This window comes from Lactuca saligna, chromosome 4 (assembly GCF_052625555.1).
Source record: "Lactuca saligna cultivar CGN05327 chromosome 4, ASM5262555v1, whole genome shotgun sequence".
Classification (NCBI taxonomy): domain Eukaryota; kingdom Viridiplantae; phylum Streptophyta; class Magnoliopsida; order Asterales; family Asteraceae; genus Lactuca; species Lactuca saligna.
The window spans coordinates 256,621,165-256,643,850 of NC_136420.1; positions in this window are offsets into that span (position 1 = coordinate 256,621,165).

Here is a 22,686-nt window from a genome sequence, read left to right on the forward strand (position 1 = left end):
ATAGTGCTTGTCTTCATGAAGCTTGAGTGCCTAGTGCTCCAAGTGTGACACCTCAAATGGTTCACACAACACCAAATACACTTGGAATAACTTGAGAGAATTCTACACTTCATGAAATCGGCTAGCCCTCTCTAGAATAATCTAGTGCCGATTTTGGGAAGAATAATATCTTTATATAGTGTTACAATTAGGGTAAACCCTAATTGTCATGACTTTCCATTTCCTTGGATCCATGGGTTCAAATACACCATGGAGCATCATATGGGTTTTGGCCCAACTAGATAATCCATGGAGCATTAGCCCACTATATAAGTATGGATGATTTACACAATCAACCCATATATTTAATTAGTCTTCTTTTGATCACTTAATTAATCCTAGATTAATTCTTGATCAATACTAATTAAATAATCTTATTATTCTTATTATTAATATACTAGAACTTATAATATATTAATAACCATAAGTGTCTTATTTCTCTCATTATAGTCTATCCAAGTGCATGATGCCATGCAACCCAAATGGACCATGCCGGGTCGGGTCAAGTCTTACCAATTATAGTTATGGACTTAGACATTAATCCAACAGAGAGGACGTAAGGACTTTCAAGAAGGGAAAAAGGTTCTCCTTTTCAATTAAAGCATGAAGCTTTTTCTTTGGAAATTACAGACACGATGGAATGGTATGGACATCAGGTGAAACATTATGAAGAGTGAATGACAAATCAAGAAAAAGAAGGAGAAAGGCGAAATTGGAGGTAGCCGCCACAAAGTAGAGCGGGAAGAAGTCCGACTCACGACTCCCAAAAAAAAAGCGCTTTTAAGAGGCAACATGTGATCTAGACTTTGCATTTTTATTTCCTTTTCTTTTATTTACTTATTTTGATTTGTTTTGTTGATTTTTCACTCTTCTAAATTTCTTGATCTTACTACGAGGACCAACATGAAATAAGTGTAGGGAGGAAGTTTTTATGAAATTTTTTCCAAAAATAATTTATTTTATTTACCACGACGTGGTGGATTATGCCATGACTTGGTGATTTCAAAGAAAAAGCTCGTCTTATTTTCACTAATAGACCACGACGCGGTGACCTACACCACACATGGTGACTTTTTATACGCAGTAAATTTTAGGGTTTTTAACCTAGAAAGGTTAACTTCTTCTTCTTTTTTTATTTTTATTTTTTTTAATTTTTTACTTTCATTCCCACTCACGCCGTGTTTGAAGCCTTATGAATTCCTACTCCATTTTTCTTCCGATTTTCAAGTTTTTCAAAGGAAAAGATCGTGAGGGCCAGAAGTCAAAGGAATCAAGCCCAAGGGAGTCGTCTCAATTTTCCTTATTATTCTATTCCACATGTCGTCACACCAGAATTCATGGTACAATGGAAAGAGAAGTTGGTCTGGTTTAGATAAAGAAGGGTGCATATCCCAGATGAAATCAATTGGGATTGGATAGAGGAAATTGGGTTGTTAGATGCTCTTGAACCCTACCTCACAAAGGATTTTAAAGGGGTGCAAGGGAAATTTGTTTGCATGGGATGGAGAAGACTTTTCAGATATAAGATCCAACTTACAAGGAGCTATGTGTGGAGTTCCTTCCCATTGTTCGGTTTAGGAGGAAAAAGGAATTCATGATAGGCAAAATATCACATTTTGTTTAGGAGGGGAGAGAATGGAGTTGAGTTTGGCAAATTTTTCATTAAGGATGGATCTTTATTTACTATCAAAAGTGCATACCAAATCTTACAATGAATTTATTGCTTATTGTCACAACTCCAGTGAAGAGTTCAAAGAAACCAATTTCTGGGCCACAATCACCAACATGGTCTACCAATACGGAACTGCTAAAGAAAGTGACATCTGGTCACCAATTTATTGCCTCTTGCATTAGTTCATCACTAAAACTATCTATCAAATGCAAGAGGGTGACAAAGTCCGAGTCTCGATGTTTTCTATATTTGGACTCTTATTACTCTGGGGGTATTTATGGACATTCCTTGGCATTTTGACAACTTTCTAACCAACCGAGCAGTGAAGGATCGCCAGGGGATGCCTCTTTATGGGGGCATGTTGATCACTAGATTGGCCAAGTCTTTTGGGGTTTTCCAAAAAAGGGAAGCCATTATGCTAACTGTGGAAAGGGGTAAAGCATTTAGTCCCCTTCTTTTCAAATAGTCCAATATAGTGGTTGATAATGGGTTTGGTAACTACTCAATCCCAAATATAATCAAAGAGAACAACCAGGGAGAAGGGTGAGATAGAGAACTAGAGATGTGGAAGAGGAACCCCTGATTATTTCTAATGAAGATGAGTTACCTATGGATCCTTACAATGTGGCCTTAAGTATATATCAAGATAACTTGGATAGGAGTCTCAACTACACCAACATGCACCTTGATTTGATGATGCAACATATGAACATTCAACGCCCAGGTGCTTATTTAGTTCCGACTTGTACATTCCAACTTGGGATGAACTTTGGGAAGAACAGCAAGGTTGAGCCGTCGGAAGTGGAGGCAAAGATAAAGAGGAGTGATGTATCCTTTTATTATTGTTGTTTGAGTGGTTTTTAAGATAATTTTCTTTTTCGTTTTACCTGTTTTTGCTTGGTTTGTTTAATTTTCATTTTCTAGAATTTTGGTATTTAAGTATTTTGGTTGGTTTGTTTCCTTTTTATTACTATTTTATGTTTTTAGACCTTATAGAAGTTAGTGTTTGATGAGAGGAGCATATTTATAGAGATATGGATGAGCTTACGTGAGGGGTTAGGAATGCAACGAGAAAATCGAATTTGAGCATTGAGAGTGTTTATTCGATCACAAGAGATGAAGAATTATATTTTCAGAGTTTATATCATCATTAGTGACCAAATGTTTTTTGAAAAAATCTACTTTCTAAACGAATTTTTTACTTTTAACGCATACCACGACATGGTCACAATTACCACGATGTGGTTAACATACATCAGACATACTTTATTTAGTCGAATGCCAACCACGACGTGGTACCCATTACCACGATATGGTGAAGGTCTCAATTTCAAATTTAGAGTAATTTTCCTACACCTATTGTACCACATTACTTCTGATTATCCAAGTCCAATTCCATAGCAGTCCCAGAGTTCTATATTTCCACATATTGACGAGCTATTCAACACATAAGAAACATGATAGACCTTGCAACTTCTATCCCATGGGATTTTGTTCCTTTTTCTCCCTCTTCAATTTTATGTTTTGCATAGCATGTAATGGGGGCATTACATAAAATAGGTGTGGGTTAGGGGGTTGATTACATTAGAATACAAGCATTTGATTTTTTACAAAATTGCGTTATCATAAAAAAATTACTGTTTTTTATAATATGCATTCACATAAACTTGAAATAGTAGTTTAATTTAGGAAAATATAACCCTATAGAATTTGTTTTTGTTAGTATTGTGTGGGATGATCCGATAAGAGCCCAAATGTTTACCTGAGCCAACTCATGTTATAGTGTATTTGTGGCTTCCTATTCATAGTGAAAAATCATGAGATATGAAAGATAATCTATTAGTTTGTATGATGTAATATGTTTTGCAGTGTGTACATGAAATCTATCCAGGAGAGCTTATGTAGTCATTGCACTTAGACTAATACCTCTAAGCCATAAAGGTTGATGTTAAGCTCCTTTCTTAGGCATGTAGGATTTTGGAAAAAGAAGCAAGATAAAAACAAAAAGAGAAGTTGCAAAAGTTGAAATTTTTTTGGAGCTATCAAAGTATGAAAATCAAAAGATCAAAAATTATGAAGAATCAAAAATTGAAGATACCAAAAAATCAAACAAGAAGGTTTTGAATTCAAGAAATCAAAAATCAAATATCCAAGAAGATATGAATCTGAAGAGCTCCTTTGTGGTATCAAAGTTGTAATTATTTCTAGATGATATGTATGCTTGGTTAGCTTAACCGAAAATACCTTGAGGTTAAGAATTTTTTTTGAGGATGGATTCGGAGAGTTGCAAAAATGAGTGTCATATAAAGTAAGGGGTGAAGGTTCATAAGGGTTGTGAGTATTTAGGAATGAGAAGTTTTTAGGAATTATAGACACACATACATGCACTATGATCTTGGGATAATGGTTGGATTTTTATGCGATATTGGTAAGATAAAAATTAGCTTGCTTGGGGGCAATGAATGTTTAAGTGTGGGGTATTTTGATATGTGCAGATCTATGTGTGTGTGTGTGTGTATATATATATATATATATATATATATATTACATCATATCATAATATTTTTAGCCATTTTTATGCTCATTATAGGACAAAAGATACTTAATCTATTATATGTTGTGCTCTAGAAGTAAAAAAACATGCACATGAGCGAAAAAGAAGGAAGTTGGAAGCTAGGAACTTGGATCAAGGCTAAAATGAAGAAACGTCTCCTTACCACGACGTGGTGAAGATACCATGACATGGCATTTTGAAATCTCTCGATGAACCTTGGAGACTTGTTGATTATGCGATAAACCCAAATACCACGTCATCATGGACGTACCGCAACGTGGTGAACCGACTTCAAGAAAAATATATATAAAAGGCACGTTCCTTTGAAAAGTTAATTTTTTCTGGAGCTTAAGTCAACTTTTGAAGGCCAAGAACGCGAGTAGGATGCTTGGAGGTGCAGAGGATCGATTTTATACTTGATTTTGAGAGATTTGAGGCAAAACTTCTTATATTTACTTATTATTCTTGTGTTTGATCAGGGATTACAAGTTAAATTTTGTTTTTACATGTTTGTTTGCTGATATTACGAGCTAAATACCCCAAATTTTGTTTATACTAGATTAGTTGCTTATTTATGAGTTGATTTATGTGTTCGATTATGCTAAGTTGGTTATTTGTTATGTTAGCTTATTAAAGAACCTCTTTATGTTTATGATAACTACTTTTCTGTTTATTGCTAAGTTTAATTAAGTTTGCATGACCTATCATTCTTGATTAACTTGAATCTTGTGATCTTGTGATTTGCAAAATTGTAGGACTAGTATCTTGACCAAAACCTAGGGTTAAATAGAAAAGTGGGTAAGTGAATGTAAGAGCTAATATGAGGACCAATCATATATTTAATTAACCAAATAGATCAATCCACTAGAAGTCTACATAATGCGAACCGAACACTAGTAAATTTGTTAGTTTATCCACTTGATCACCACATGAATGAACTTATTTGCTTAAGGATTAGGTTAGTAAACATTAATCTTGTCATCTTAGGAATCGCTAATCAACAAAACATTAATTAATTTCACTTCTGTAACGACTTGAAAATCACGCCATAAAGTTTTTTGTTTTTAAATTAATAAATCATTAACATGGGTTGTTTCTATAAAAACCAGAGTAATTAGTATTTAGCAAAACATCTTTTAACCAAAGTAATTCACAAAATGCAGAAACAGGTAGACGGAATATCATTTCTTGAGGTCAAGATACATTTTAGGCCACCAACAAAACATCTTTTAACCAACGAAGGTATCGATCTCCGATTTCATGTTAGGCCACCAGTATAGTTTCTTGAGCTCAATATACATTTTATCTGACCCTTGGTGGACGGAATATCGTTTGTTATGCGCTTCAGTCATGTCCATGTCTCTGAAACCTCCGTGTTTTGGTGTCCAGATCTGGTCGATGAGATATAAGGCTCCACCACCCTTGACTTCCAAGTTCTTGTCCATCCCTCTTAAGGATTCACCCGCCACATTTTCAGGTTTCAAAGCTTCTATCTGAGCCTCCTTAATTTTTGTGGACAAGTGTGAATGGATAGTCATAGTCAATGACTTTACTCTACAACCAGAATATTCTTTCTGACTCAGGGCATCAGCTACTACATTGCCTTTACCTGGATGATAACGAATTTCACATTCATAGTCATTGAGTAGCTCGACCCACCGTTGTTGTCTCATAGTGAGCTTCTTCTGGTTGAATATATGTTGCAGGCTTTCGTGGTCTGTAAAGATAGTGTTTTTCGTACCATACAGGTAGTGTCTCCAGATCTTCAGAGCAAATACGACTGCTCCAAACTCAAGATCATGTGTGGTGTAGTTGACTTCACGTGTCTTTAGTTGTCTTGAAGCATAGATGATAACCTTACCTCATTGCATTAGGACACAGCTGAGCCCATGCTTGGAGGCAACACAATAAACTACGAAGTCTTCTATCCCTTCTGGGAGGGATAGTATTGGTGCGGTGTATAAGGTTTGCTTAAGCGTTTGGAATGCTTTTTCGTGTTTCTTTTCCCAGTCAAAGGCCACGCTCTTCTAGGACAATGTAGTGATCGGTTTTGTGATCCTAGAGAAGTTCTGAATGAACCTGCGATAGTAGCCAACGAGGCCTAGAAATTGACAAATTTATGTTGGCGTCTTTGGTGCTGACCAGTTCTCAATGACATTAATTTTGGAAAGATCCACGTGTATTCCTTCATTGCTAACCATGTGTCCCAAGAATTCGACTCTTCGAATCCAAAATTTGCATTTTGAGAACTTCGCCTAAAGCTTCTCGGACCGTAGAGTTTCTAAGACCAGTCGCAGATGCTTACTATGCTCCTCCTTACTACGAGAGTAAATAAGTATGTCATCGATGAACACAATAACGAACTGATCTAATTACGGATGTCACACTCTATTCATTAAGTCCATGAATACTTCAGGCACATTAGTCAATCCGAACGACACACTACAAACTCGTAGTGTGCATAACGAGTTCGGAAGGCTGTGTTCGGAACAGCCTCCTCTAGCACTCGTAATTGGGGATAATCGGATCTCAGATCGATTTTTAAAAAGTAGTTCGCCCCTTGCAGCTGGTCGAACAAATCGTCTATGCGAGGCAGAGGGTAATGATTCTTGATGGTAAGCATGTTGAGTTCTCTATAATCGATACACATATGAAATGATCCATCTTTCTTCTTCATGAATAAGACCGGTGCTTCCCAAGGCGAGAAGCTTGGTCTAATAAATCCCTTGCTGAGTAGTTCGTTAAGTTGATCGGATAGCTCTTGCATCTCAGCTGGTGCTAGACGATAGGGCGATTTGGCTACTGGGGTAGCCCCTGGAACTAAGTCGATTCTGAACTCGACTTGTTGTTGTAGGGGCAATCTTGGTAGTTCTTTCGGAAAGATGTCGGGGAAGTCGCGTACTTCTGGGATGCTCTTTAGATCCATTGCCTCTTGGATCGTATCGACAACATGAGCAAGGAATGTGTGACATTCCTTTTGCAGGAACTTCTAGGCTTGAATACTCGAGATTATGTGAAGGTTCATGCCGGGTTTGTCATCGTAGATAACTAGAGTTTCGCTGGTCGGAAGATTAAGATGAACGGCCTTCTCATAACACATGATGTCGGCGCGATGAAGACTCAACCAATCAATTCCTTTTATGAAGTCAAAACTTTTAATGGAGACTGGCATGAGGTCGATTGGAAATGAATTGCTATCTAGAGTTAGAGTCCATCCTATGTATATACTGCTAGTGCTCTCAGTTTTCTCTTTATCCATTTCTACCGTGAACGGTTCTGTAAGTGCGTGTGATTGTTGTTTAAGTAAGTGGGCAAATTTCTAGTTCAAGAAACTCATCTCCGCTCCACTATCAAATATAATTCATGCATAAGAGTTATCGAGGAGAAATGTACATGTGACCACAGTAGGGTCGGCTACTGCTTCCTCGTGGCCTATAGTCAAAACTCTTACTATGACTTCCGCGCTCCTTACGTTCCTGCAGTTCCCTTTGTAATGGCCCACCTCGCCACATCCATAGCAAGCCTGGCCCACACCAGTGTCGGGGACTTGGTTAAGTGGCCTTTCCGGAGACTTGCAGAAATGAGTAGTGTGCCCCCTCTGGTTGTAGTTAGAGCACTACATTTCCCGACAGGGTCCATTGTGGTGGAAGCTATACTTGTTGCACTTGGGCAAGCTCCCAGCATACTGCTTTTTCCGCGAAGTGGTAGTAGGTGTTACCGCAACATGAACATCCACGACCTGCTGCTTTTTGGCAGGGTTCTGTGCCGCTTTGTTCATCTTGTTACCCTAGAATTTTTGCTTGTTGTCAGCGGCTTTGGAAGGTTCTGGGATGGCCATTTTTGTTGTTGTTGACGGGGTGTAGACTCCATGATCTACGAGCTGCTGTGCTAGTCGCTCGACACTATAAAAGGTAGTGGGGTTGAAGCTAGGACATTCCCTCGGCCGCGACCATTCCCGGACATAGTGCCACCAGATCGCTGAATCTGGCAGTGTAGACCACGACATCGGTGCCCTTCATGGTTAGGCTCCAAAGTTCCTATTCAAGGTTCTGAACCTCACCCCTCGGGAAATATTCCTCGATCATGAGCTCCTTCAGAACTTCCCAGCACATAGCATTAGCCACTATTAGATTTAGTGAGTTGACATGGCTATTCCACCATGTGAGGGCTCTGTCTGAGAAGGTGCAGTCAGCAAATTTAACCTTGCTCCATTCCGGAAGGGAAAATATTTCGAAGATCGACTCCGTCTTCTCGAACCATTGCGAGAGGGAAGTTATTCCACCCGTCCCGTTAAAGGACATGGGCTTGTAGTTGGTGAAGTCTTTATATGAACACTCCCTAACACGCACATGAGTGTCACCTTGATCAGATTGAGCATCAGCACCACTCCCGCTAGTGCTGCTTGTGTTGAATTGCGCTAAGGCTGTTGCAACATCCGTAGACACCGCCGCCTGGAGGGCGTTATAATCGTATTATGGAGGAGGTGGTGGTTGAGTTGGAGTTATCGGAGGGTTGCGCCTTGTTCCTCTTCGTGGAGGCATTGTTTGACTGAAAGTTTATAAAGATGATAATGATAGTAAGAGTCAATTGAGAATATAATGAGAGTGGTCCATGGACTAAATCGCTATAGCCTAACAAAAGAGATGAAAGTATGTTTAAAATAGAAACCTAACAATAGGAAGATGAAACCATTTAGATAAGGATTTCCCAAAAGATTAAACATCTGTCAATAATATTGGCACTAATGATGTAATAAGTTCAGGAAAAATGAATAGAAGTAGGTCTTACATCAAACCATACAGAGAAAATTTTGATAGTACTAAGACATAATAGACGAACAAGTTCAAAGTCTTATCATAGATAGGACATTAAAACTAGTGCTTTTACATAAACCTAAGTTATATCCAAAAGAGAAAGTAGAGTAGAATCTACTGGCGATGAGAACTGCTGGGACGAGTCCTTGAGTTAGTCGGACGACGCTCCATGTCTCTCATGAGCCTTTCAAATGTTACCTGATGAGCTCGAAGTCCCCTGACCTCATCTTGGGTTGCAGTATGTTCTCTTTGTATGGCCGCATTCTGGTTTAGGGTCCTTCCCTAAGCAGCCTCCAAATGGAGAATGCGAATGGTATTGACTCCTGCATCAGCATCAACCTCCATGACTCGGTCGGTGTCACACCCCCAAACCAGAACGACAGAAACGTTTGGGGTCGGAGGACGTCATATTCAGTATCATAACAGTTCACAGTAAGGAAAGTACACACCACCATACATATAAAGGTTTCAAAACGTTCACATAATTGTATTCTTTACATGTTCAAAAGATAAATACATAAACATCTTTCAAAAGAAGTAATTAACGTCAGAGCGTTAATCCCCAAAAGTTGGTTTCCAAACCTGCTTAGCGGTTCCATGAGAATACAAGTTATTTCAAAGAAAAAGTGTCAACATCTAATTTGGTGAGTTCATAAGCGGTTATGAGAAAAATGTATGCCATTCCAAATTTCGTGCGTTTTTCCAAGAAAATCCCTTATTTTCTTATAAAAGTAAGAAATGCATATAAATGTTCGTGTTGTGAAATGTAAAGAGTTGTACCAGGAAAATCCCTTATTTTCCTATTAGTTGATTGTTTTAGATACAGGAAAATCCCTTATTTTCCAAAGGTAATAGGCAGTATCTAATGTCAAGGCTGAAAATCGAAAGCAACAGAAATGCTTAAAAGGCTGAGGCATAGTTTTATAAAATAAAGCCATAAGAAGAACACAGTTGTTAGATGAAGATAGTTTTAATAAGTACTCATTCGTAAAAGAAGAATACTATAATAATTATCTATCTAGTGATTTTGATAACCATACTAAACATAATATGCCCGTGGCGACGGTCTTCAGGCGTCGAAACGTTATGAAAAACTGTCACCCAAAGCATTGTAGCTAACAGTCAGGGCGCGGGATCATGACTTCCCATATAGATCTATACATATTTGACATGCTCTCCAAACGGGAGACTCTGGTTATAATAGACAGGACTTTAGGTAGTACCTTTTAACCGTGTGTTAGCTAGTATTCTCCGCCGAAATGTAATATAAGTACATTATAAAGTATTTGAAGAAGTATAAAAGGGGGGTATGAACTCACTTCATTGAAGTGGTTTTTTTGAAGTAGTCGAGAGAAGAATTGAGCAGAACTTCGACTAGAGAAAACGAGTTTCTCGGGATTCTTGGGAATCTTGGGAATCTCGGGAGCGTGAAACTTCCTTCGGGACTTGGATATGAAAACCGGGTCTTCGGGATATTGCTTGCATGCAAAATGGAGTAAAACGCATGAGAAAGAGAGGAATTGAGAAAATTTGCTCGGAACCCTCGCACCCCTTCTATAGGAGGCGGAACCGCCTCGGTACGCTCGGCGTACGGGGTTACGCGGGGCATGCTCGTACGTCACTGCTTGCCACATCTTCAGACGAAGCATCTGATGGGAGGGCATAGAGGCATAGGAGCGACGTGGAGGATTTGAGGCCTAGCACCTGAGTACGTTGGGCATACGATCGTACACTGGGCGTAACTCGGATCAGTCCGGTGACTCCTCCTTCGGATAATACCGGGTTTTTAAATTAAATTTTATATTTTAATTTTTTGATAAACTTCAAAAATTCATATCTTCCTCATACGAACTCCGTTTTCGATGTTCTTTATATCTACGTGTAGGTGAGACTACACTCTACAACTTTCGTTTAGACTCCGTCCGCTAATTTTGAAAGAATTTTTATTATTTATTTTTAAATGGCTGAGACTGGAAAAGTCCGTTAAAAATCCATAACTTCTTCATTCGTTGTCCGTTTTCATCAGACTTTTTACCGTTGCAATACCATCGATGAGATCTTCGATTCTGGTTTAGATCATGTTGACAAAAAGTAGCTCGATCGCTATTTCGAGGTTTTAGCTGTCTACTGCTACGTCCGAAACTTCCAAAAATCATAACTTCCTCATATAGAGTCAGATTTGGGCGTTCTTTTTATGTATGTTAACAGTTTTGGGATATCTATGACTTTCATTTAGACACTAAAGGTTGAAAAGTATCTTATTGAAATTTCTCGTTTTATGCTTGACAGTGTTTTACCTATATTGTTACGAATCTTTGCTTGGTCATAACTCCTTCATTATAACTCGGATTTTAGTGTTCTTTATATTTTTGGAAAACTTATCACGATATCTATCACACAGTGTACTCAAACAGAGCTTTTTGAACATTTGTTTTTTGATGATATTCTTATTACTTCACAAAGAGATTACAAGACTTGAATTTTAGACATTACATTGACTTGAAATAACGGGTTGTTACATCATCCCCCGTTAGAGGGAATTTTATCCCGAAATTAATTACAAAATAAGTGCCAATGGATTAGGGAAGAGATGCGGGTACTTTTGTTGCATTTGATTTTCTTGCTCCCAAGTGAATTCAGGTCCTCGCTTAGCATTCCAACGAACCTTCACTATTGGTATGCGACTTTGTTTAGTTCATTTGATTTCCTTATGCATGATCTTGATGGGTTCTTCCACAAAGTTAAGATTTTCGTTAAGTTCGATTTCGTCATGTGGAATCACAACAGTTTTGTCGGACAAAAGCTTTTTCAGGTTCGATACGTGGAACACTGGATGAACTTTGTTAAACTCGATTAGAAGTTGAAGTTTGTAAGCCACTAGACCAATCCTTGAAGTAATTTCGAAGGGTCCAATGTACCTTGGATTTAGTTTTCCATGCTTCCCAAAGCGTATCATGCCCTTCCAGGGTTAGACCTTCAGTAGAACGCGGTCACCAACCTGGAATTCCAAGGGTTTTCGTCTTTTGTCGGCATAGCTCTTTTGCCTATCTCTAGAGGTTTTTAGATGCTCTCGAATTTGGACGATCTTTTCAGTTGTTTCCCTAATGATATTCGGACCGGTGAGAATGCTATCAGGGACTCGAATTCGAACTTTTGCATACAGAGGTGATCTGCACTTACGGTAGTAAAGGGCTTCAAATGGAGCAGTCTTGATACTAGTATGATAACTGTTGTTGTAAGAGAACTGGACTAATGGTAAGTGAACATCCCACGCTTTACCAAAGTTGATCACACATGCTCGCAACATGTCTTCTAGAGTTTGGATCGTTCTCTTACTCTGTCTGTTAGTTTGTGGGTGATAGGTTGTACTTATATCCAACCTTGTTCCCATGGATTTTTGCAATGATTGCCAAAATATGGAAGTGAATCTACTGTATCAGTCCGATATGATAGACATCAACACTCCATGAAGTCGCACGATCTCTCGGATGTAAGTTCTTGTTAGCCTTTCCATCTTATCAATTTCCTTGACCGGTAAGAAATGAGCAGACTTGGTTAGTCTATCGACGATCACCCAAATGGTATCGTGACCACCCTGAGTCTTGGGTGGTTTTGTTATGAAGTCCGTGGAAATCTGTTCCCATTTCCACTCAGGTATTTCAGGTTGATGGAGTAGACCTAAGGGCTTCTGGTGTTCTATTTTTATCTTGGCGCTAGTCAAGCACTTGCTCACATAGGTAGCAATTTCTGCTTTCATGTTTGGCCATCAGTAGAGTTGTTTGAGATCCAGATACATATTATCTGAACCTGGGTGTACGAAGTATGGATTCTTGTGTGCTTCGTTCATAACCATCTCTCTGAACCCACCAAACTTTGGTGTCCAGATTCGGTTCATGAGGTAGCGCACTCCGTCACTCTTCATCTCTAAATTCTTGTCCATCCCTCTAAGGGTTTCACCTATTATGTTTTCGGGTTTCAAGGCTTCTATTTGAGCTTCCTTGATTTATGTGGACAGATGCGAATGGATCGACATGGTTAATGACTTCACTCTTCGACCAGAGTACTCCTTACTACTAATGGCATCAACCACTACATTCGCCTTTCCTAGATGGTAACGAATCTCAAATTCGTAGTCATTGAGCAATTCGACCCAACGTCGTTGCCTCATGTTTAACTCCTTATGGTCGAATATATGTTGAAGGCTCTTATGGTATGTGAAGATGGTGAACTTGGTACCATATAGGTAGTGCCTCCAGATTTTTAGAGCGAAGACCACAATCCTAAGTTCTAAGTTAAGAGTGGTGTAGTTGACTTCGTGTGTTTTCAGTTGTTGGGAGGGATACACAATAACCTTTCCTCGCTGCATTAGCACACATCGCAACCCTTGATTCGAAGCATCGCAATACACCACAAAATCTTCAATCCCCTCTGGAAGAGAAAGAACAGGTACACTGCATAGGGTCTGTTTCAGAGTCCGAAATGCGGCATCTTGCTTTTCACCCCAATTGTAGATCACACCTTTTTGAGTTAAGGAGGTAAGAGGCTTTACGATGCTGGAGAAGTTCTGAATGAACCTTCGATAATAACCAGCAGGGCCTAGAAATTGGCGAATCTCCGTTGGTGTAGTTGGTGCAGACCAATTTTTGATAGCCTTGATTTTAGATGGGTCCACGTGGATTCCTTCTTTACTGACCACGTAACCTAGGAAGTCCACGTTCCTAATCCAAAACTCGCATTTTGAGAACTTCTCATAAAGTCTTTTAGCTCATAATGTCTTTAAGACTTGTCTTAGATGTTGACTGTGCTCTTCATTAGTCTTCGAATAAATGAGTATGTCATCTATGAATACTATCACAAATTTATCCAAGAATGGACGACATACTCGATTCATTAAGTCCATGAACACGGTAGGGGCATTGGTTAGTCCGAACATCATCACTACAAACTCGTAATGTCCGTATCTTGTTCGGAAGGATGTCTTAGGAGTATCACTCTCCAGGACTCGCAACTGGTGATATCCTGATCTCAGACCAATCTTGGAGAAATATTTGGATCCTTGTAGTTTGTCAAATAAGTCGTCGATTTGCGGTAGGGGATATCGGTTCTTGATGGTAAGTTTGTTGAGCTCTCGGTAGTCGATGCACATCCTAAATGATCCATCCTTCTTTTTCACAAACAACACTGGTGCTCCCCAAGGCGAGAAACTCGGCCTGATGAACCCTTTGCTGAGTAACTCATTCAGTTGACTGGATAGCTCCTACATCTCCGCTGGGGCTAATCGATAGGGCGCTTTGGCTACAGGGGTTGCTCTGGGAATCAGATCGATTCTGAATTCGACTTGTCTCGTGGGTGGTATTCCTGGAAGATCTTTGGGAAAAACATCAGGAAACTCGCATACGTCAGGCACACTCTTGATGTGTTGGACTTCGCGTTTCACATCCACGACATGTGCTAAAAATGCGTGGCATTCATTGCCTAGGTACTTCTGAGCTTGGATACACGAGATAATACGAAGATTGGTACAGGGTTTGTCGCCATAGATAATGAGGGTTTCACCGATTGGCAGATTAAGGCAAATGACCTTATCATAACATAAAATGTCCAGATGATGAGAACTCAGCCAGTCCATGCCTATGATGACATCGAGACTAGCATGAGGTTGATTGGAAAGGGATTATCGTTTAGAGTTAGGGTATAGTTTATGTATATCTCCTTAGTGCCTTTTGTTTTACCGTTGGCCATTTCTAATATAAATGGTTCACTTAATGATTGGGGTGTTTGTTTCAGCAGGCCTTTAAAATTACGACTCACAAAACTCCTCTCCGCTCCACTATCATACAAAATGCATGCATATGAGTTATCAAGAAGAAACATACCCGTAACAACAATGGGGTATGCAACCGCTTCATCTTGTCCCATTCCGAACACTCGGCCTCTTCCGTCGATATTCTTGTTTTTTGTCTTTGGGCAGTCCCTGCGGTAGTGCCCCGTGGCTCCGCACTCAAAGCAGGTGCAATTTACTGTGTCATTAGCAGTGGGGTCAGCTTGTTGGGCTGGCTCCATGCAGAAGCAGGCCGTATGCCCCTTCTTATTGCACCTGGTGCATTGGAAGTCACGACAAGGACCATGGTGGTGCAAGTTGCATTGGTTTCTCTTCGGAAGTTTTCCACTGTATGAACTTATGGGTGCAGTGGAGGCAGGAACAGTAACAGTGTGAGCCGCTACCACTTGTTGTTTCTTAGGGTTCCCCTGTAGGGTTTTCCCCCTTCTCTTGTTCCAAGGCCTTCCCTAGCCCTGAGCCTCCTTTGATGGATCAGCAGTAGCTGTAACAGTCCCCTGTTTGACCCCGTGGTTGATGAGTCGTTGAGCCAGGCGCTTACCGGTGTTGAAAGTGATAGGATTAGAGGCCAAAACGTGACCTTGAATCTGGGGTGACAACCCCCAAATGTACCTATCAACCTTTTTCGGTTATGGGTTGACCATGGCATGGGACAAGGCAGCAAGGTCGCTGAACCTAGCCGTGTAGGCGACTAGGTCAGACCCAGTCAGATTCCAGAGCTCCTGCTCTAGCTTTTGTATCTCGCCCCTTGGGCAGTGTTCTTCTAGTAGTAGGACCTTCAAATCCTCCCAACTCATGGTGTTGGCGATGGTGAGAGTCACGGACTTCACTTGGCTTTTCCATCAAGTGAGGGCTCGATCAGTGAGGGTGCAAGCAGCAAACTTGACTTTGCTCGGTTCTTGGCACGAGCAGATCTCAAAGACCATTTCAGTCTTTTCGAATCATTGCATCAGTGCAATGACTACCCCAATGCCATTAAAAGTTTTTGGCTCTACGTTGGCGAACTCCTTGTAAGTACATTCCCTTACGTGACCATGACCGGTGCCATAGTTGGAATGATTCGTGCTGCTCCCTGCGCCTCCATTTCTGTTGGAGTTTATTTGTGAGAGGGTGGCGGTCACTGCTGCCGTGATAGCAGCCTGGGCCGTGGCTGGATCATAAGTTGGTGGTGGAGGTGGTGTTGGTACCGTGCCCGATATGGGTCTTAGGTTTGGACGAGGAGGCATCGCGCTGCCAAGAAATAAAAATGAAAGATTACAAGTTTTGGTGGTTGAGAGTTGAATGATAATGAGCTAACTATCTTTAATAGTTCAAGAGTTTGGTTTGACCTCCATAGGTCTTTGAGTTTGATTCACAAATGGAGTTTGAATAGCAATAAATAAAATCATGAACTCGAATGAAATGCATAGAATTAACACACGAAAGAGATATTCCTATATATATTAAACATATGGTTGCGTTACATCCGAATTTAAAAAAATTTGACCTTTCTAAAGGTCTCTGATTACAGAAATTTAAAGAAAGTAAGAATTTTAGCCGATGGCCCTATTCTATATCAAATTTTGGGAGTTAGGAGAGCACTACTTGCTGTGCGGATTACGCTTGGAGCTTGACTTTGCATCTGAGTGCTTGGCTCCCATGAGACGCCTGTCAAAGGCAGCTTGTTGCTCCATCAAATCCCTCATTTCGGAGAGAGTTGTAGTCATTTGCTCCTGGAGGGAGTTGGTGTAGAGTTGAGCATTCCCTTGTAGCATGTCTAGGAGACGGATATCAACTGCGTTTTCTTCCATCCTTACGTCAACCTCGCGAATCCGGTTTGCTTGGACTCCGGATTGATAAGCCTGGTTGGCATGTTTGCCTACCACAACTGGGAGTGCTCGATCAGCTAAACTTCCGCTACTGACATCGTAGAAGTCTCAAAACATATCGTAAGGAGGACGTAGCCCTTGCTGCTGGCTCCAATGGTGGATGTGGCTTCCCCAAACGGGAGTTGGTCCTTGAAATCCCATCCTGAAAGGAAGTCGGACGGATGGAGGTCGGACGATTGGCGAATTGATTATCTCAGGCTCTGAGGCTGAGCTATCTGAATTTTCCTCCTCCTCGTCTTCCATGGGTTCCTCCTCGGGGTCATCTTCAATCCATCCCCCATTACCTTGGTTGGGGTAGTAAGGGTCACCGGGGTGATGGAATCCATTCATTGAGTCTATACGAGAATAGGGTTAAGAATTGACTATAAGCTAAAGCACGTAAAATTTACCCTTAAGTTTGATGGTTGAAGGTACCCAAATACTCCCATAGTATTCTTAAAGATATGCTCTTTGTAAGTTTTAAATTTGTTGTCCACTGCAGACAATCCTTGGCATACGTTAGTTGGCTCTCGGACAAATATAGTTGATCAGGCTGTATTCATCCTAGTTCCGATTACATGTACCAAGGCACACCTGCACTGCACAATTTATTTATAATACTTCTATATTGATCTACTTATAACACTATTATTAATATGAAGTGAATGCATTCCTACTTTACAAAAATTAAATAAATTTAATTTTAAAAGTATGACTCTTACTCAGAGTGTTTTTTTTGCTTAGTTGTGTTTATAGTTGTATAATAAAAATGGTTTTGATATACTTAATTCACTATAAATTATGCTCTGATACCAATCTGTCACACCCCCAAACAAGAACGGCAGAAACGTTCGGGGGTGGAGGACGTCATATTCAGTATCATAACAGTTCATAGTAAGGAAAGTACACACCACCATACATATAAAGGTTTCAAAATGTTCACATAATTTTATTCTTTACATGTTCAAAAGATAAATACATAAACATATTTCAAAAGAAGTAATTAACATCAGAGCGTTAATCCCCAAAAGTTGGTTTCCAAACCTGCTTAGCGGTTCCATGAGAATACAAGTTATTTCAAAGAAAAAGTGTCAACAACTAATTTGGTGAGTTCATAAGCGGTTATGAGAAAAATGTATGCCATTCCAAATTTCGTGCGTTTTTCCAAGAAAATCCCTTATTTTCTTATAAAAGTAAGAAATGCATATAAATGCTCGTGTTGTGAAATGCAAAGAGTTGTACCAGGAAAATCCCTTATTTTCGTATTAGTTGATTGTTTTAGATACAGGAAAATCCCTTATTTTCCAAAGGTAATAGGCAGTATCTAATGTCAAGGCTGAAAATCGAAAGCAACAGAAATGCTTAAAAGGCTGAGGCATAGTTTTATAAAATAAAGCCATAAGAAGAACGCAGTTGTTAGATGAAGAATAGTTTAATAAGTACTCATTCATAAAAGAAGAATACTATAATAATTGTCTATCCGGTGAGTTTTATAACCATACTAAACATAATATGCCTTTGGCGACGGTCTTCAGGCGTCAAAACGTTATGAAAAACTGTCACCCAAAGGACTGTAGCTAACAGTCAGGGCGCGGGATCATGACTTCCCGTATAGATCTATACACATTTGACATGCTCTCCAAACGGGAGACTCTGGTTATAATAGACAGGACTTTAGGCAGTACCTTTTAACAAAAAGGTAGCATTGAACATGTAATCGTCTCACGGATTCTAGACTAAGTCTGTATTAAAATGATAGTTTTGTATGAAATGTTTATCCTTTTTCACAATGTTTGACAAAACATAAATCATAAGATATTTAAATTCATAAAATGGTTTAACAAGGATGGGTACCCTGGATACTATGCATTTTGTATAAATCTAATGCATGCAAAATATAACAAGAGTTTTCACGTTTTCACTCGGGATTAACCGTGTGTTTGCTTGTATTCTCCCCCGAAATGTAATATAAGTACATTATAAAGTATTTGAAGAAGTATAAAAGGGGTATGAACTCACTTGATTGAAATGCTTTTTTTGAAGTAGCCGAGAGAAGAATTGAGCAGAACTTCGACTAGAGAAAACAGGTTTCTCAGGATTCTCAAGAATCTCAGGAATCTCGGGAGCGTGAAACTTCCTTCGGTACTTGGATATGAAAACAGGGGCTTCGGGATATTGTTTGCATGCAAAACGGAGTAAAATGCAGGAGAAAGAAAGGAATTGAGCAAATTTGCCCGAAACCCTCGCACCACTTTTATACGAGGCGGAACCGCCTCGGTACGTTGGGCGTACGGGGTTATGCGCGGCGTACTCGTACGTCACTGCTTGCCGCATCCTCAGACGAAGCGTATGATGGGAGGACATGGAGGAATTGGGGTGATGTGGACGATCTGTGGCCTAGCACCCAAGTACTTTGGGCGTACGAGGGTACGTTGGGCGTAACTCGGATCAGTCCGGTGACTCCTCCTTCGGATAATACCGGGTTTTTAAATTAAATTTTATATTTTTATTATTTAATAAACTTCAAAAGTTCATATCTTCCTCATACCAACTCCATTTTCGATGTTCTTTATATCCACGCGTAGGTGAGACTACGCTCTACAACTTTCGTTTAGACTCCGTCGGCTAATTTTGAAATTAATTTTATTATATATTTTTAAAAGGCCGGCAGAGGAAATATCCATTAAAAATCCATAACTTCTTTATCCATTGTCCGTTTTCGTCAGACTTTTTACCGTTGCAATACCATTGATGAAATCTTCGATTCTCGTTTAGGTCATGTTGGCAAAAAGTCGCTCGACTCTATATCGAGTTTTTAGCTGTCTATTGCTACGTCCGAAACTTCTAAAAATCATAACTTCCTCATATGGAGTCAGATTTGGGCGTTCTTTTTATGTATGTTCATGGTTTTGGGATATCTATGACTTTCATTTAGACACCTAAGGTTGAAAATTATCTTATTGACATTTCTCATTTTATGCTTAACAGTGTTTTACCGGTATTGTTACGAATCTTTGATTGGTCATAACTCCTTCGTTATAACTCGGATTTTAGTGTTCTTTATATTTTTGGAAACCTTATCACGATATATACCACATAGTGTACTCAAACTAAGCTTTTTGAATCGGCAGTTTCTCTTCCCTGTTCTGCATTGCACACAATCCTACGAACCAGAATATACAGCACTCTGTACAATGAGCCTCCCTCACTTAGATTGTAGAAACTTAAGTCTCCGTTGTAGGGTAAGTGTTGACCCTATTCATGACTCTATCGGTTCAAGTTCGTTGCCCATAGAGGGATGGGGCCTTGAAATGCTGGACGAGGGTTAGGGTTTGGGATAGGAGCCACTGGGGGTAGGTTATTGACTTCTGGCTCTAAGTCAGAATCCTCCGAAAAGTTCTCCGTGAAGTTGTCATCCAAAGAGATTTTGTGATTCTATTCTAGCTCTACATCGGGCCATCTAACATTGCCTTGGTTGGGAAAGTGCGTGTCGCAAGGGAGATGGAATCCAACCATCTTATCTACGCGAGAATATGGATAAAAGAGATAGATAATAGACGTACTACTTAAGATAATTATAGAATGATCTTTACCAGTTACATCAACACTTGCATAGTGCATAATAGTCATATGAAACCATAATATAATAGACCTTCGAATAAGTGACCCTAACTCTAAATCCACAACCAAACAAGGAACAGGAAGTAAAGCAAAGATCACAGATTTTAACTCTATGATACCCTAGTCATGTATACCCTAGGCACATGCTAATCACCTCTCAGATAGATATAGTTGATCAGACTATATCACTCCTGATTATATGTCCCCAAGCTTACTTGTTTTGTCCAACAATCCCAATAATTTTATTATATCCTAGTGACACCGATTTTTAGTATGAACGCAAGTATGTATACTTTGGTTAAATATTTTAATATTTAAAAGTATAAACTCTTGGTCAGTGTGTTTCAATCCCATTGTGTTTATAGTTTTTATATCTTTTATGGGTTGGTATACTCAATTCACAATAAATAATGCTCTATACCTATATGTAACGGCCGTAGATCCTGGCTATTCAATTTAGAGACGATAAGCATAAAAAATGACTTGTTGATGGAAGATTATTTAGAAGGGGTAATCTTAACTAAGTTGTAGTATATGTTACAAGGATTCCGTACATATAAAGAACGTTGAAATCGAGTTATAACAAAGAAGTTATGACCTGTCGAAGTTTCATGACAGAACCGACACAATACAGTGCGATGTAAATAGTGAATTTACGCTAAAGCAATATTTGGCCTTAGCGATCTAAATGAAAGTCGTAGAATACATTAAACCGAGAGCGTGCATAAAAAGAACATCTAAATCTGATTTCGTATAAGGAAGTTATGATTTTTTGAAGTTTCAACATTAGTAGTATGCAACCCGAAATTCGAATATTAGATCGAGCGGTTTTTAGACAACACAACCTAAACGAGAATCGAAGATCTCATTAATAGTAGCGTAACGACAAAAACGGAGTTCAGATGAAGGAGTTATGAATTTTGAACGGAGTTTTCCTGTTCCACCCTACTAAAACTAATATATTTATAATATATTAAAAATAAAGTCAAAATTAGCCAACGGAGCCTAAACAAAAGTAGTAGAGGATAATCTCACCTATGCGTAGATATAAAGAATGTCAAAAACGGAGCTCGTATGTGAAAGTTATGAATATCTGAAGTTCGGGGCATGAACCCCAAGGCTATGTCAGAACTCACGAGGTGAACATATGTAGTTCACAAGGTGAGCATTAGTGGCTCACGAGGTGAACAGATGATGGACGTCTTCTAGGGCAAGTGGCCATGACAAACGCACTAACATATCGAGCTCACGAGGTGAGCATATGTAGCTCATGAGGTGAATATTAGAAACTCACGAGGTGAACCCATAAAATTCACCTTATAAATGGAAATCGAGGGTCAGCCGATTTTGGTTGCTCCTTCTCATCTCTCCCACTCCCGATACCCTCTCTAAGCCATTTTTTAACCCCCCGAATCCCCAGTATCATCCCAAGACCCGAAGTAAGTCCCGAAGACCAATGATCCATAGAAGAAAAGTGTTTCCGAGCCGAAGCTCTACCTGCGAGAAGCCTGGTGTGTGAAGATCTTCCAAATCTACCGAAGAATAGTACTTTTACAAGTCGTAGTGCTGTCCGATCATCTTCTGATCAAGTGAGTGTATAGGCACTTTCATCTTACACACAGATATGAAGTATTTTATAAAATACATGCTATATATATATGTATATATATATATATATATATATATATATATATATATATATATTGTTTATATGTGTGAGTGTGTAGTCACTTTCATCTTACACATAGATATAAAGTATTTTATAAAATACATGCTATGTGTATATATATATATTGTTGTTTATATGTGTGAGTGTATACTCCCTTTCATAAACATGATAATAATACAAGTATTGTTTGAATGTATTAAATATATTGTTGTTTATATGTTTGAGTGTATAGTTACTTTCTTTTACCGCATAGATATGAAGTATTTGCTATGAAATACGTGCTATGTGTTTATACGTTGTTTGTTTACTTGAGATGGTTGTTGAATGAATGTTTTATACATATTTTTAAATGATTTAAACTATACGTGTAATTTATATCTACAAATATGTTGGGTAGAACATGTATAGATGAAATAGTTGGTGTGTGAGGAAAGATTAGTTTGAGGATGAGACGAAAGATGATATAGATCATGAGATGAGGGTGATAGGTGAAAAAAATGAGTGAAACCTTTACCCCAATGATGGACCCCGTCATTCAGTAGAGTAGGGATGACAACCACGGACTATTCTTGATAGTCCTGTGGAACACTAGCAAGCTCTCAACTTGTAGGTGTTGTGGACTTGATGTTCA